Raw genomic sequence first — 13,981 nt, 5'->3', positions numbered from 1 at the left:
AAATTAACAAATATTTTTACCTTGATGGTTCACCCATCATTCTGCAACCTGGGTTGAAAACAAATTAATTTTTTTCTCCTTCTACCCTCTTTACCCCCCAACCTAATTACTCTATCAAGTTGTATCAATTCCACCTTGCACATAATCCTCTATTTTTAGTCTCAAAGTCAGGACTCTAGATGGCCCATGGCAATCTCTTACACCTCTTTACTTTCATGCACTTATTACTAGTTCCACATACTTAACTGGAAAAATGTACTTTAATTTGGAGTTACCTTTCAGTGAAACTATCCCTCCTAGCAGTCAGCTCTCCAAGAGCAGAATTCTTTACGGATCTGTCCTATTCCTATGTCTTAGGGCAGCATGAGGAATTCAACAAATACTTGTTAACTAAATCAAAACCATTCTGAAAAAGAAGTATCCACTATGCACCTGCTACTGAAGTATCTGACAAACCTTTATGGGCCATCTGCAGCATGGCAGAATTAGCAGCCTGGCAGATTTTTTTTTTTTTTTTTTTTCTAAAATAAAAATGGAAAAGGCTCCTAGCTACAAGTTGACTCACTTCCCAATGGAACATTATATAAAACTCCCCTATCCTGTACTTTGGACCAATTCAGTACTAGATAAAACCCACTTCAATTTTGTTCCCCCTATTTTTAAGAACCTGGTCACATATGTACAGGTCCAACATCCATGTTTAAAAACCCAAGGTACCAACTTTTTCATACAGGTTAACAGCACCCTCCATACACACCACCCAACATGTGGTAGAAAGACTGTCTTGCCTTACTTTTTCATGGTACATTGGGGCTCCGACAGAAGTAATTCTTAAAATATTGTGGTTTCGAGCAGCGATTTTATCATCCAACTTCGTGGAACTGGCAGCTTGCAGTGTTAATATACTTCCTGACTTATCCTACATTCCCCCCAAATAATTCAGACATAAGGAACAGCCTCTTTGCTTATTATGTAATCATAACCTTAATATTTTAAATACATTGCATGGCACACTATGTCTGTACTAAGTTTCTCCTTCCCTGATAACCAATGCCCCACAAACCACTCCAAACACTAAAAAATAAAGAATAGGGTTCCTAGGGGACTAACTTTGCCTGGACAGACTTTTCTCGGGGTGGAATGCACTGAAAAAAAATTTTTTTAGGGAAAATTTGGGCACCCTTTTCCCAGAGGGCCCGCAAGATCTTAAAAATGCAAGCGCCCGCGCAGAAACCAGGTCCCCGCTCACAAAGCGACACCCGGCACGACCTCCGGCAGGGCCCGGCCAAGGAGCGTCCACTCCCGCAGCTGCCGGGCTCCGGCCAGACGGCTGGTCCCCACAGAGGCGCGGAAACCCAAACGGGGGATCTCGGTGGGACTCACACCTGCACAACCTGCGGGTCCTCGCACGGCTCCACGCGTCTTCCGCTCCGCCCAGGACCGCTGCGCGCGCACGGCCCTCGTCCCGCCGGGCGCGGCGGAGCGCTTTCCGGGCGACACCGGAGGGAGGAGCCCAGCCGTTGCTAAGGCCGTTGCTAGGGCCGGGCTCAGCGCGGGCCCCTTTGGCAAAGGTAACGGGCGGGGACGGAAAACGGTAACGGGGTTAGACGGAAAGTTCCGCCTCTGCGTCTCCAGTGGTCGGTGGTGTCGCCCTTTTCCGGAGAGACGGGATGGAAGGCCAGGACCCCGCTCCGTGAGACTGACCCCGACCACTAAAGTGGGACGCGGTTCTCGAAACAAACTGTCAAGGTGCAGTTGCAGTGAGTTGTGAAAAATGCGGTTCCTACAGAACACTTCCCCATTTACCAATTCCCAAAATATTTTAGGCGTGAGAACTTTGTTCTATTACTTTTTTTAAGGCTATGTCAAGAGAAGTATTTCGTGCGCTGCATAGTAATGAAAGCTGTTAGAAAAATTATATCTTGATAATTTGGTTTGCTTTAAAACTACACACTCGTGTAGAGTTGGGACTGCTTTGTGCACTTTTCCAGTTTGAAATTAAGTGTAATATGTGGATGGATTATTAAACCATTTGTCCTTGCCCCACCTCAAAGAAAATCCAAACAGAAGGAGTGCATGTTGACAATTGTGAGATTTAGAAACACAGTGACCGGATATTGAGCAATGGATTTATTGAATACTCTGAATTTAGCAAGTGAGAGATAAAAGACAGAACCTTACCCTAGAGGACCTTACGTATCAAGTTAAGCGTGGGTAGTACAGAAAATACAATATGACTAATAAATTATAGGACTTTCAAAAGAGCTCAGAGTGGTCAATGAAGTTTAATGGCTGAACTTGAGAAAAGCCTTGAAGAATGATTATGGTTTAGGGCAGTGTTATTCAAAGGGATGGTGTGGGTCCCATTGGTGGAGGTCCCATTTGTAAGCAAGGAAATCTATTTAGTCACAACTGCACTTTTTAAAAAATGAAATGGTCTAGTGTGGAAATATCAGTGCATGGCACTTGGTAAAGTTAAGTTTTGCTTTATGGAGTTTTAAATTATGTAGGTATGCATGTATGTGTGCATTAGGTCATGTTTATAAAATGGATTTCTCATTGTGTGTTTCTCTTAAAAAGTTTGAAAGCCACTGCTTTAGGGGGAAAGAAGAGTAGCAATAGCAAAGTCTCCAAGCCAATAATAAATAATTCACACCTTTATCTTTTTAAACTAATTTAGTTCAAGCACACAGATTAAAAAGCAAATGATTCTGTTTATTAATCAGAGTATTGGGTTACTATTGCTATGTGATAAATTACTCCAAAATATGGTGGCTTAAAACAACCATTTTATTATGTTCATGAATTTTGTGTTCAGTAGAACATAGAGGAACAGCTTTTTTCCTGATAACTCAGCTGTGAAAACTGAATGCTAGCAGAGCTCCAGTGTGTAGCCTCCCCATGTGGCCTGGGCTTCCCCACAGTATGGCAGTGGGGTAACCAGACTTCTTAGCCTAGGACCAGTGCTCCAAAGTCAAATGTTGCAATGAACAAGGCAGAAACTACACGTTCTTTTCTAACCTAGTCCCCAAAAGTAACACAGCATTACTTCTCTCACATTCTTTTTATTATAAGTGAGTTTCAAGGCATGTCTAGATTTTAGGTGAGGGGACGTAGATGCCACTTCTCAAAAGATTGTCAAGGAATTTGTGGCTGTTTTTTTTAAAAACCAACACACTGAATTTACTGCTGTCACAGAAAACCCCCAAATTTCAGTGGTTTCATACAATAAATTTTTATTTCTCACAAGATATCCATTGTGGCTATTACTAGTCAGATGAAATGTTAAACTTAAGAATGTAGGTTTCTTTTTATTTTTAGTGGTTGTGCTGTCTCCTACAACTTGGAGCCACAGCTTACCTGTCAAGAAAGAAAGCACGGTGAATCACAGAAAAATTTTAGAGGTCAGCCCTAAAAATGGCGTATGTCACTTTGCCCACATTCCATTGGCCAGAATTTAATCCAAGTTCCACTCTAACTGCAAGGGAGCCTCAGAAATGTAGAGAAACATACAGGTGTTGGTGAGCAATAACAGTTTGCCACATTCTAAGTTTTTAACCAAAACCCTGTAGTCCCCAACCCCTCCTCTTATCTCAATTCTTTTCTTGAAAGGAAAATTCTTTCAGGTATTCTAGATACTTCTGTTATTTACTCCATATGTCAAAATATACTGCAGTTTCTTGATTTTTCACTTTCTGAAAGAAGGCAGTGATAAAGCTCTTTTATAACACCACTCCCAAGTGTGTGAACATTCCTTCTCTCCCTACCCCTACACACTCTTATCTCCTCACCTCTCAATACTGTAGTATCACAGTTTTTGTTTAAATTAACATTTGTAAGTATTATTCAAGCGTGAGCCACATATGATCACATTAACATTTTTTTTGGCAGTCTCTTTTTTTTTTAACATCTTTATTGGAGTATAATTGCTTTACAATGGTGTGTTAGTTTCTGCATTATAACACAGTGAATCAGCTATACCTATACATATACCCCATATCTCCTCCCTCTCACGTCTCCTTCCCACCCTCCCAATTCCACCCCTCTAGGTGGTCACAAAGCACCGACTGATCTCCCTGTGCTATGTGCCTGCTTCCCATTAGCTATCTATTTTACATTTGGTAGTGTATATATGTCCATGCCACTCTCTCATTTCGTCCCAACTTACCCTTCCCCCTACCCATGTCCTCAAGTCCATTCTCTACGTCTGCATCTTTATTCCTGTCCTGCCCTGAGGTCTTCAGAACCTTTTTTTTTTTTTGATTCCATATATATATATTAGTATACGGTATTTATTTTTCTCTTTCTAACTTCACTCTGTATGACAGACTCTAGGTCCATCCACCTCACCACGAATAACTCAATTTCGTTTCTTTTTATGGCTGAGTAATATTCCATTGTATATATGTGCCACATCTTCTTTATCCATTCCTCTGTCGATGGACACTTAGGTGGCTTCCATGTCCTGGCTATTGTAAATAGAGCTGCAATGAACAATGTGGTACATGACTCTTTTTCAATTATGGTTTTCTAAGGGTATATGCCCAGTAGTGGGATTGCTGGGTTATATGGTAGTTCTATTTTTAGTTTTATAAAGAACCTCCATACTGTTCTCCATAGGGGCTGTATCAATTTACATTCCCACAAACAGTGCAAGAGGGTTCCCTTTTCTCCACACCCTCTCCAGCATTTATTGTTTGTAGATTTTTTGATGATGGCCATTCTGACTGGTATGAGGTGATACCTCATTTTAGTTTTGATTTTCATTTCTCTAATGATTAGTGATGTTGAGCATTCTTTCATGTGTTTGTTGGCAATCTGTATATCTTCTTTGGAGAAATGTCTATTTAGGTCTTCTGCCCATTTTTGGATGGGGCTGTTTGTTTTTTTGACATTGAGCTGCATGAGCTGCTTGTAAATTTTGGAGATTAATCCTTTGTCAGTTGCTTCATTTGCAAATATTTTCTCCCATTCTGAGGGTTGTCTTTTCGTCTTGTTTATGTTTTCCTTTGCTGTGCAAAAGCTTTTAAGTTTCATTAGGTCCCATGTGTTTATTTTTGTTTTTATTTCCATTTCTCTAGGAGGTGGGTCAAAAAGGATCTTGCTGTGGTTTATGTCATGTGAGTGTTCTGCCTATGTTTTCCTCTAAGAGTTTTATAGTGTCTGGCCTTACATTTTGGTCTGTAATCCATTTTGAGTTTATTTTTGTGTATGGTGTTAGGGAGTGTTCTAATTTCATTCTTTTACATGTAGCTGTCCAGTTTTCCCAGCACCACTTATTGAAGAGGCTGTCTTTTCTCCATTGTATATTCTTGCCTCCTTTATCAAAAATAAGGTGTCTATATGTGCGTGGGTTTAACTCTGGGTTTTCTATCCTATTCCATTGGTCTATATTTCTGTTTTTGTGCCAGTACCATACTGTCTTGATTACTGTAGCTTTGTAGTATAGTCTGAAGTCAGGGAGCCTGATTCCTCCTTCTCCGTTTTTCTTTCTCAAGATTGCTTTGGCTATTTGGGGCCTTTTATGTTTCCATACAAATTGTGAAATTTTTCGTTCTAGTTCTGTGAAAAATGCCATTGGTAGTTTGATAGGGAGTGCATTGAATCTGTAGATTGCTTTGGGTAGTATAGTCATTTTCACAATATTGATTCTTCCAATCCAAGAATATGGTATACCTCTCCATCTGTTTGTATCATCTTTAAATTCTTTCATCAGTGTCTTATAGTTTTCTGCATACAGGTCTTTTGTCTCCTTAGGTAGGTTTATTCCTAGGTATTTTATTCTTTTTGTTACAATGGTAAATGGAAGTGTTTCCTTAATTTCTCTTTCAGATTTTTCATCATTAGTATATAGGAATGCCAGAGATTCCTGTGCATTAATTTTGTATCCTGCTACTTTACCAAATTCATTGACTAGCTCTACTAGTCTTCTGGTAGCATCTTTAGGATTCTCTATGTATAGTATCATGTCATCTGCAAACAGTGACAGCTTTACTTCTTTTCCAATTTGGATTCCTTTTATTTCTTTTTCTTCTTTGATTTCTGTAGCAAAAACTTCCAAAACTATGTTGAATAATACTGGTGAGAGTGGACAACCTTGTCTTGTTCCTGATCTTAGAGGAAATGGGTTCAGTTTTTCACCATTGAGAACGATGTTGGCTGCAGGTTTGTCATATATGGCCTTTATTATGTTGAGGTGAGTTCCCTCTATGCCTGCTTTCTGTAGGGTTTTTATCATAAATGGGTGTTGAATTTTGTTGAAAGCTTTTTCTGCATCTATTGAGATGATCATATGGTTTTTCTTCTTCAGTTTGTTAATATGGAGTGTCACATTGATTGATCTGTGTATATTGAAGGATCCTTGCATTCCTGGGATAAACCCCACTTGATCATGGTGTATGATTCTTTTAATGTGCTGTTGGATTCTGTTTGCTAGTATTTTGTTGAGAATTTTTGCATCTGTGCTCATCAGTGATATTGGCCTGTAGTTTTCTTTTTTGGAGACACCTTTGTCTGGTTTTGGATTTGGGGCGATGGTGACCTTGTCGAATGACTTTGGGAATGTTCCTCCCTCTGCTATATTTTGGAAGAGTTTGAGAAGGATAGGTGTTAGCTCTTCTCTACATGATAGAATTCACGTGTGAAGCCATCTGGTCCTGGGCTTTTGTTTATTGGAAGATTTTTAATCACAGTTTCAATTTCAGTTATTGTAATTGGTCTGTTTATATTTTCTATTTCTTCCTGGTCAGTCTTGGAAGGTTGTGCTTTTCTAAGAATTTGTCCACTTCTTCCAGGTTGTCCATTTTATTGGCATATAGTTGCTTGTAGTAATCTGTCATGATCCTTTGTATTTCTGCAGTGTCAGTTGTTACTTCTCCTTTTTCATTTCTAATTCTATTGATTTGAGTCTTCTCTCTTTTTTCTTGATGAGTCTGGCTAATGGTTTATTAATTTTGTTTATCTCCTCAAAGAACCAGCTTTCAGTTTTATTGATCTTTGCTATTGTTTTCTTCATTTCTTTTTGATTTATTTCTGATCTGATCTTCATGATTTCTTTCCTTCTGCTAACTTTAGGCTTTTTTTTGTTCTTCTATCTCTAATTGCTTTAGGTGTAAGGTTAGGTTGTTTATTTGAGATGTTTCTTGTTTCTTTAGATAGGATTGTATTGCTATAAACTTCCCTCTTAGAACTGCTTTTGCTGCATCCCATAGGTTTTGGGTCATCGTGTCTCCATTGTCATTTGTTTCTAGGTATATTTTGATTTCCTCTTTGATTTCTTCAGTGATCTCTTGGTTATTTAGTAGCATGTTGTTCAGCCTCCATGTGTTTGTATTTTTTACAGATTTTTTCCTGTAGTTGATACCTAGTCTCATAGCGTTGTGGTTGGAAAAGATACTTGATATGATTTCAATTTTCTTAAATTTACCAAGGCTTGAATTGTGACTCAAGATATGATCTATCCTGGAGAATGTTCCCTGAGCACTTGAGAAGAAAGTGATTCTGTTGTTTTTGGAGGGAATGTCCTATAAATATCAGTTAAGTCCATCTTGTTTAATGTGTCATTTAAAGCTTCTGTTTCCTTATTTACTTTCATTTTGGATGATTTGTCCACTGGTGAAAGTGGGGTGTTAAAGTCCCTTACTATGATTGTGTTACTGTCGTTTTCCTCTTATATGGCTGTTAGCAGTTGCCTTATGTATTGAGGTGCTCCTATGTTGTGTGCATAAATATTTATAATTGTTATATTTTCTTCTTGGATTGATCCCTTGATCATTATGTAGCATCCTTCTTTGTCTCTTGTAATAGTCGTTATTTTAAAGTCTATTTTGTCTGATGTGAGAATTTCTACTCCAGCTTTCTTTTGATTTCATTTGCATGGGAATATCTTTTTCCATCCCCTCATTTTCAGTCTGTATGTGTCCCTAGGTCTGAAGTGCATCTCTTGTAAACAGCATATATATGGGTCTTGTTTTAGTATACATTCAGCCAGTCTATGTCTTTTGGTTGGAGCATTTAATCCATTTACATAAAAGGTAGTTATCGATATGTATGTTTCTGTTACCATTTTCTTAATTGTTTTGGGTTTGTTATTGTAGGTCTTTTCCTTCTCTTGTGTTTCCTGCCTAGAGAAGTTCCTTTAGCATTTGTTGTAAAGCTGGTTTGGTGGTGCTGAGTTCTCTTAGTTTTTACTTGTCTATAAAGGTTTTAATTTCTCCGTTGAATCTGAATCAGATCCTTGCTGGGTAGGGTAATCTTGGTTGTAAACATGGCTCCCTTTCATCACTTTAAATATGTCCTGCCACTCCCTTCTGGCTTGCAGAGTTTCTGCTGAAAGATCATCTGTTAACCTTATGGGGATTCCCTTGTATGTTATTTGTTGCTTTTCCCTTGCTTTTAATATTTTTTCTTTGTATTTAATTTTTGATAGCTTGATTAATATGTGTCTTGGCATGTTTCTACTTGGATTTATCCTGTATGGGACTCTCTGTGCTTTCTGGACTTGTTTGACTATTTCCTTTCCCATATTAGGGAAGTTTTCCAATATAATCTCTTGAAATATTTTCTCAGTCCCTTTCTTTTTCTCTTTTTCTTCTGAGACCCCTATAATTCGAATGTTGGTGCATTTAATGTTGTCCCAGAGGTCTCTGAGACTGTCCTCAATTCTTTTCATTCTTTTTCTTTATTCTGCTCTGCAGTAGTTATTTCCACTATTTTATCTTCCAGGTTACTTATCTGTTCTTCTGCCTCAGTTATTCTGCTATTGATTCCTTCTAGAGAATTTTTAATTTCATTTATTGTGTTGTTCATCATTGTTTGTTTGCTCGTTAGTTCTTCTAGGTCCTTGTTAAACGTTTCTTGTATTTTCTCCATTCTATTTCCAAGATTTTGGATCATCTTTACTATCATTACTCTGAATTCTTTTTCGGGTAGATTGTCTATTTCCTCATTTGTTTGGTCTGGTGGGTTTTTACCTTGCTCCTTTATCTGCTGTGTGTTTCTCTGTCTTCTCATTTTGCTTAACTTACTGTGTTTGGGGTCTCCTTTTCGCAGGCTGCAGGTTCGTAGTCCCCGTTGTTTTTGGTGTCTGTCCCCAGTGGCTAAGGTTGGTTCAGTGGGTTGTGTAGGCTCCCTGGTGGAGGGGACTGGTGCCTGTGTTCTGGTGGATGAGGCTGGATCTTGTCTTTCTGGTGGGCAGGACTGTGTCTAGCAGTGTGTTTTGGGATGACTCTGACCTTATTGTGAATTTAGGCAGCCTCTCTGCTAATGGGTTTGGTTGTGTTCCTTTTTTGCTAGTTGTTTGGCATAGGGTGTCCAGCACTGTAGCTTGCTGGTCGTTGAGTGGAGCTGGGTCTTAGTGTTGAGTTGCAGATCTCTGGGAGAGCTTTTGCTGTTTGATATTACATGGAGCTGGAGGTCTCTAGTGGACCAATGTCCTGAACTTGGCTCTCTCACCTCAGAGGCACAGGCCTGACACTCGGCCAGAGCACCAAGACCCTGTCAGCCACATGGCTCAGAAGCAAGGGAGAAAAAAATTAAAAAATAAAATAAAGTTATTAAAATGAAAAATTAAAAAATTATTTAAAATAAAAAAAATTAAAAAGTAATGAAAAAAAGAAAGAAAGAAAGAAGAGAACAAGTTAACCAAAAAACAAATCCGCCAATGACAAGAAGTGCTAAGAACTATACAAAAAAAAAAAGGACAGATAGAACCCTAGGACAAATGGTAAAAGCAAAGCTATACAGACAAAAATCACACAAAGCAGCATACACATACACACACACAGAAAGAGAAAAAGGAAAAATATATATATATCTATATATAAAAAAAAAAGGAAGAGAGCAACCAAATGAATAAACAAATCTACCATTGATAATAAACTCTAAATACTAAACTAAGATAAACGTAAAACCAGAAACAAATTAGATTTGCAGAAAGCAAACCCCAAGTCTACAGTTGCTCCCAAAATCTACTGCCTCAATTTTGGGATGATTCATTGTCTATTCAGGTATTCCAGGGATGCAGGGTACATCAAGTTGATTGTGGAGATTTAATCCACTGCTCCTGAAGCTGGGAGAAATTTCCCTTTCTCTTCTTTGTTCGCACAGCTCCTGGGGTTCAGCTGTGGATTTGGCCCCGCCTCTGAGTGTAGGTTGCCTGAGGGCATCTGTTCCCACCCAGACAGGACGGGGTTAAACTAACAGCTGATTAGGGGGCTCTGGCTCACTCAGGCCAGGATGAGGGAGGGGTACAGAATTCGGGGTGAGCCTGCAGCGGCAGAGGCCATGTGACATTGCAACAGCCTGAGGCAAGCCATGTGTTCTCCTGGGGAAGTTGTCCCTGGTTCACGGCACCCTGGCAGTGGCGGGCTGCACAAGCTCCTGGGAGGGGAGGTGTGGTTAGTGACCTGTGCTTGCACACAGCCTTCTTGGTGGCTGCAGCAGCAGCCTTAGCATCTCATGCCCGTCTCTGGTGTCCACGCTGATAGTCGTGGCTCACGCCCGTCTCTGGAGCTCATTTAGGTGGTGCTCTGAATCCCCTCTCCTCGTGCAACACGAAACAATGGTCTCTTGCCTCTTAGGCAGTTCCAGACTTTTTCCCGGACTCCCTCCCAGCTAGCTGTGGCGCACTAGCCCCCTTCAGGCTCTGTTCACACAGCCAACCCCAGTCCTCTCCCTGGGATCTGAACTCCAAAGCCCGAGCCTCAGCTCCCAGCCCCCACCCGTCCCGACCGGTGGGTGAGCAGACAAGCCTCTCAGGCTGGTGAGTGCTGGTCAGCAGTGATCCTCTGTGTGGGAATCTCTCCGCTTTTCCCTCTGCACCCCTATTGCTGCGCTCTCCTCCATGGCTCTGATGCTTCCCCCCTGCTACCCCCCGTCTCTGCTAGTGAAGGGGCTTCCTAGTGTGTGGAAACCTTTCCTCCTTCACAGCTCCCTCCCAGAGGTTCATGTCCCATCCCTATTCTTTTGTCTCTGTTTTTCCTTTTTTCTTTTGCCTTACCCAGGTACGTGGAGAGTTTCTTGCCTTTTGGGAAGTCTGAGGTCTTCTGCCTGTGTTCAGTAGGTGTTCTATAGGAGTTGTTCCACATGTAGATGTACTTCTGATGTATTTGTGGGGAGGAAGGTGATCTCCACGCCTTACTGCTCCACCATCTTGAAGGTCTCCCTCCACATTAACGTTTAGTACAGACTTTTATCTTCCTTTGTCTTAATTGCCATATTTTTATGTACTTATTAATAATCTGTCCTCAGAAACTCTGCCAAAGTGATAAAACATTACATTCAAACACATCAATTAATCTAGCAGATTTTTTTTTTCCTTCCAGATATTCCCTCTAGAGCATTTCAACCTCTAGTTCATTCAGTATTAGTTTCTTTTACCAATCCGATAGTGCTCTCCTGTGTTGGATTCCTTGATTCCTTTTTCTTTATGGAATCCTTTGTTTTTCTGAAACATATCCTCTAGTAGCTTCCTGAGAAAAGATAAATGTTGTAGACAGATAATAACTGCCCCCCCATCCCTGCCAAAGATGTCCACACCCTAATCGCCAGATCCTATGAATATGTTTTCTTATATGGCAGAAGGAACTTTGTGTATGTGATTAAGTTAAGGATCCTGCAATGAGGAAATTGCTGGATTATCTAGGTGGGTCCAACATAATCACAAGCATCCCTGTAGGAGAGAGATAAGAGGTCAGAGAGGGAAGAAGATGCTACACTACTGGCTTTGAGTTTTGAAGAAGGAGCTAAGGAGCAAAGCAATGTAGGGGATTCCTAGAAGCTGGAAAAAGCAAGGAAGCAAATTCTCCCCTAGAGCTTCCAGAAGGAGTACTATAGCTCTGCAGATCCATTTCAGGCTTCTAAACTGCAGGGCTGTGAGATAAGTAAACCTGTGTTGATTTAAGCAACTAAGTTTTTGGTAATTTGTTACAGCAGCGATGTGAAACTAATACAGGGAGAAATGGTGATTTTTTTTATTTTTTAAAGTGGCTTGCAGATCTGAAATATGCCACGTACTTAATTGATGGGCTGTCTATATTTAAATTTCTAGGTTGAAAGTCATTTTCCGGAAATAATCATATTAGTTCTTATCTTTTATCCTCTGATTCTTTTCTTTAACATTTTTTATTCTAGTTTCCAGAAGATTTCTTCAGCTATTTTCCCCCTACAAACTTTGTTGAATAATTAATTTATAGCATTATATTTGTACCTTAATTTTCTTTTCTCTCTTACCTCATAAAATGCTGTTTTGGTTTCAGAGATGCATTATCTTATCATATCTCTCTAAGAATCTTAAAGATGTTTTAAAAGTTTCCTTCTGTTCCCCGTATTGTCTGTATCCTCTCAGATTTTATTTTGTTATCTGTTTGGATTTCTATTTTTTTATTTTTATCTGTTTTGAAATTTTACAGCTATTCCTTAAATATCTAGTAAGCCTAGGATTTCTGTTCGTATTGAAGAATAAAGATTAAAACAGTGATATAAAGCTCAAGCTCACTGTGTCTTCATAAGAGGATCAGATTTTTCCATTGGGAAATTCTCAAACATCTGTAGAATAAAGGCACTAATGAAGATAAGATCAGAAATCAATGAAATTGAAAACAAATGTGCACTATAGGAAAACAACAAGGCCAAAATTAGTTCTTTGAAAGGATTAATAAAATTGAAAAGCCTTAGACTGACTAAGTAAAAAGAGAAAACTCAAATAGCAGGAGTGAAAGTGGAAACATCCTACAGATGGTAAAAATAATAAGAGGCTATTAAGAACAAATACTTCTGTCAAAGTAACTGACATTTTTTGTTTCCCTTGAAAAACACAATTTGCCAAACTGATGAAAGAGGAAATAGACAATCTGAATGATTCTATAACAATATTGAGAAATTGCATCTATGTTAGTCTGCTCTAGCTGCCATAACAGAATACCACAGACTTGGTAACTTAAACAACAAAAATTTGTTTTCTCACAGTTGTGGAGGCCTGAAGTCCAAGACCAAGGTGCTGTTCGTGTTGGTTTCTGGTGAGACTTCTCTTTCTGGCTTGTAGATGGCTGCCTTCTCACTGTGTCCTCACATAGCTTTTGTGCATGCATGGAGAGAAAGATCCTTCTGGTGTCTCTTCCTCTTCTTATAAGGACAACACTCTTATTGGACTAGGGGCCCATCCTTATGACCTCATTTAAACTTAATTTCCTCCCCAAAGGCCCCATCTCCAAACACAGTCACATTGGGGCTTAGGGCTTCAACATAGCACCCAGGAAAAAAAATAGAGTCTGAAATGAAGACTTCACTGGTTGCACTTAACAACATTAATTATCCAAACTGAAGCACAGAGAAAAAAAGGTTGGAAAAAAAAAACCAACAGGGGACTTCCTGGTGGTCCAGTGGTTAAGACTGTGACCTTCCAATGCAGGGTGCGTGGGTTTGATGCCTGGTCGGGGAATTACGATCCTGCATGCCTCACTGCGTGGCCTAAGAAGAAAAACCCAACAGACTCAGTGACCTGTAGAACAATCTCAAGCTATCTAACATAGATGCAGTTGGAGTCCCAGAAGGAAAGATGGGCAGAAGAAAAAAAAATTTGAATAAATAATGATGGATAATTATCCAAATTGATGAAAACTATAAAAGAACACATTCAGAAATTCAGCAAACCCAAACAGAATTAAGAAAGGAAGGACCAGGGGAAGGGAGGAAAAGGGAGGGAGGGAGGAAAGCAACCCCACTGACTGCTGAAAACCAGTGATAAAGATAATATTTTAAAAACAGCCAGAGGAAGAAGACACATTACATATAGGAGAACAAATATAAAATGATTAGAACATGTTCCCGTCTCCTTTATTTTCTGCAAGATTATGTATAAGATTTGTGTGATTGCTTCCTTAAATCTTGGATATAATATACTTGTGAAGCCATTTGATTCTGGAGTTTTTCTTTGTGAGATTTTTCATTACAAATTCAATTTCTTTAATTGTCATAAGGTATT

General features: G+C 39.5%; 2 protein-coding genes across 9 annotated transcripts in view; one reads left to right on the top strand and one right to left on the bottom strand.

The window, feature by feature from the left end:
• Positions 1–1,480, bottom strand: part of DTWD1 (DTW domain containing 1) — a 234,639-nt gene extending 233,159 nt beyond the window's left edge. For 7 of the 8 annotated variants that reach the window (XR_011074989.1, XR_011074988.1, XR_011074990.1 and 4 more), the window contains exon 1: positions 1,386–1,480. The gene's annotated coding sequence lies outside the window, so the exon portion shown is untranslated. Of the gene's footprint in view, positions 1–793; positions 920–1,385 lie in introns of all 8 variants that reach the window. The other variant, XM_068551421.1, reaches the window with a different exon arrangement.
• Positions 1,481–1,661: 181 nt separating this feature from the next.
• Positions 1,662–13,981, top strand: part of FAM227B (family with sequence similarity 227 member B) — a 264,205-nt gene continuing 251,885 nt past the window's right edge. Inside the window, exon 1 of the mRNA XM_068551264.1 lies at positions 1,662–1,749. The gene's annotated coding sequence lies outside the window, so the exon portion shown is untranslated. The remainder of the gene's footprint in view (positions 1,750–13,981) is intronic.

Source organism: Eschrichtius robustus, chromosome 1, assembly GCF_028021215.1.
Source record: "Eschrichtius robustus isolate mEscRob2 chromosome 1, mEscRob2.pri, whole genome shotgun sequence".
Taxonomy (NCBI): domain Eukaryota; kingdom Metazoa; phylum Chordata; class Mammalia; order Artiodactyla; family Eschrichtiidae; genus Eschrichtius; species Eschrichtius robustus.
The sequence above is the reverse complement of the archived record's forward strand: the minus strand, read 5'-3'. Positions and strand labels throughout refer to the sequence as shown.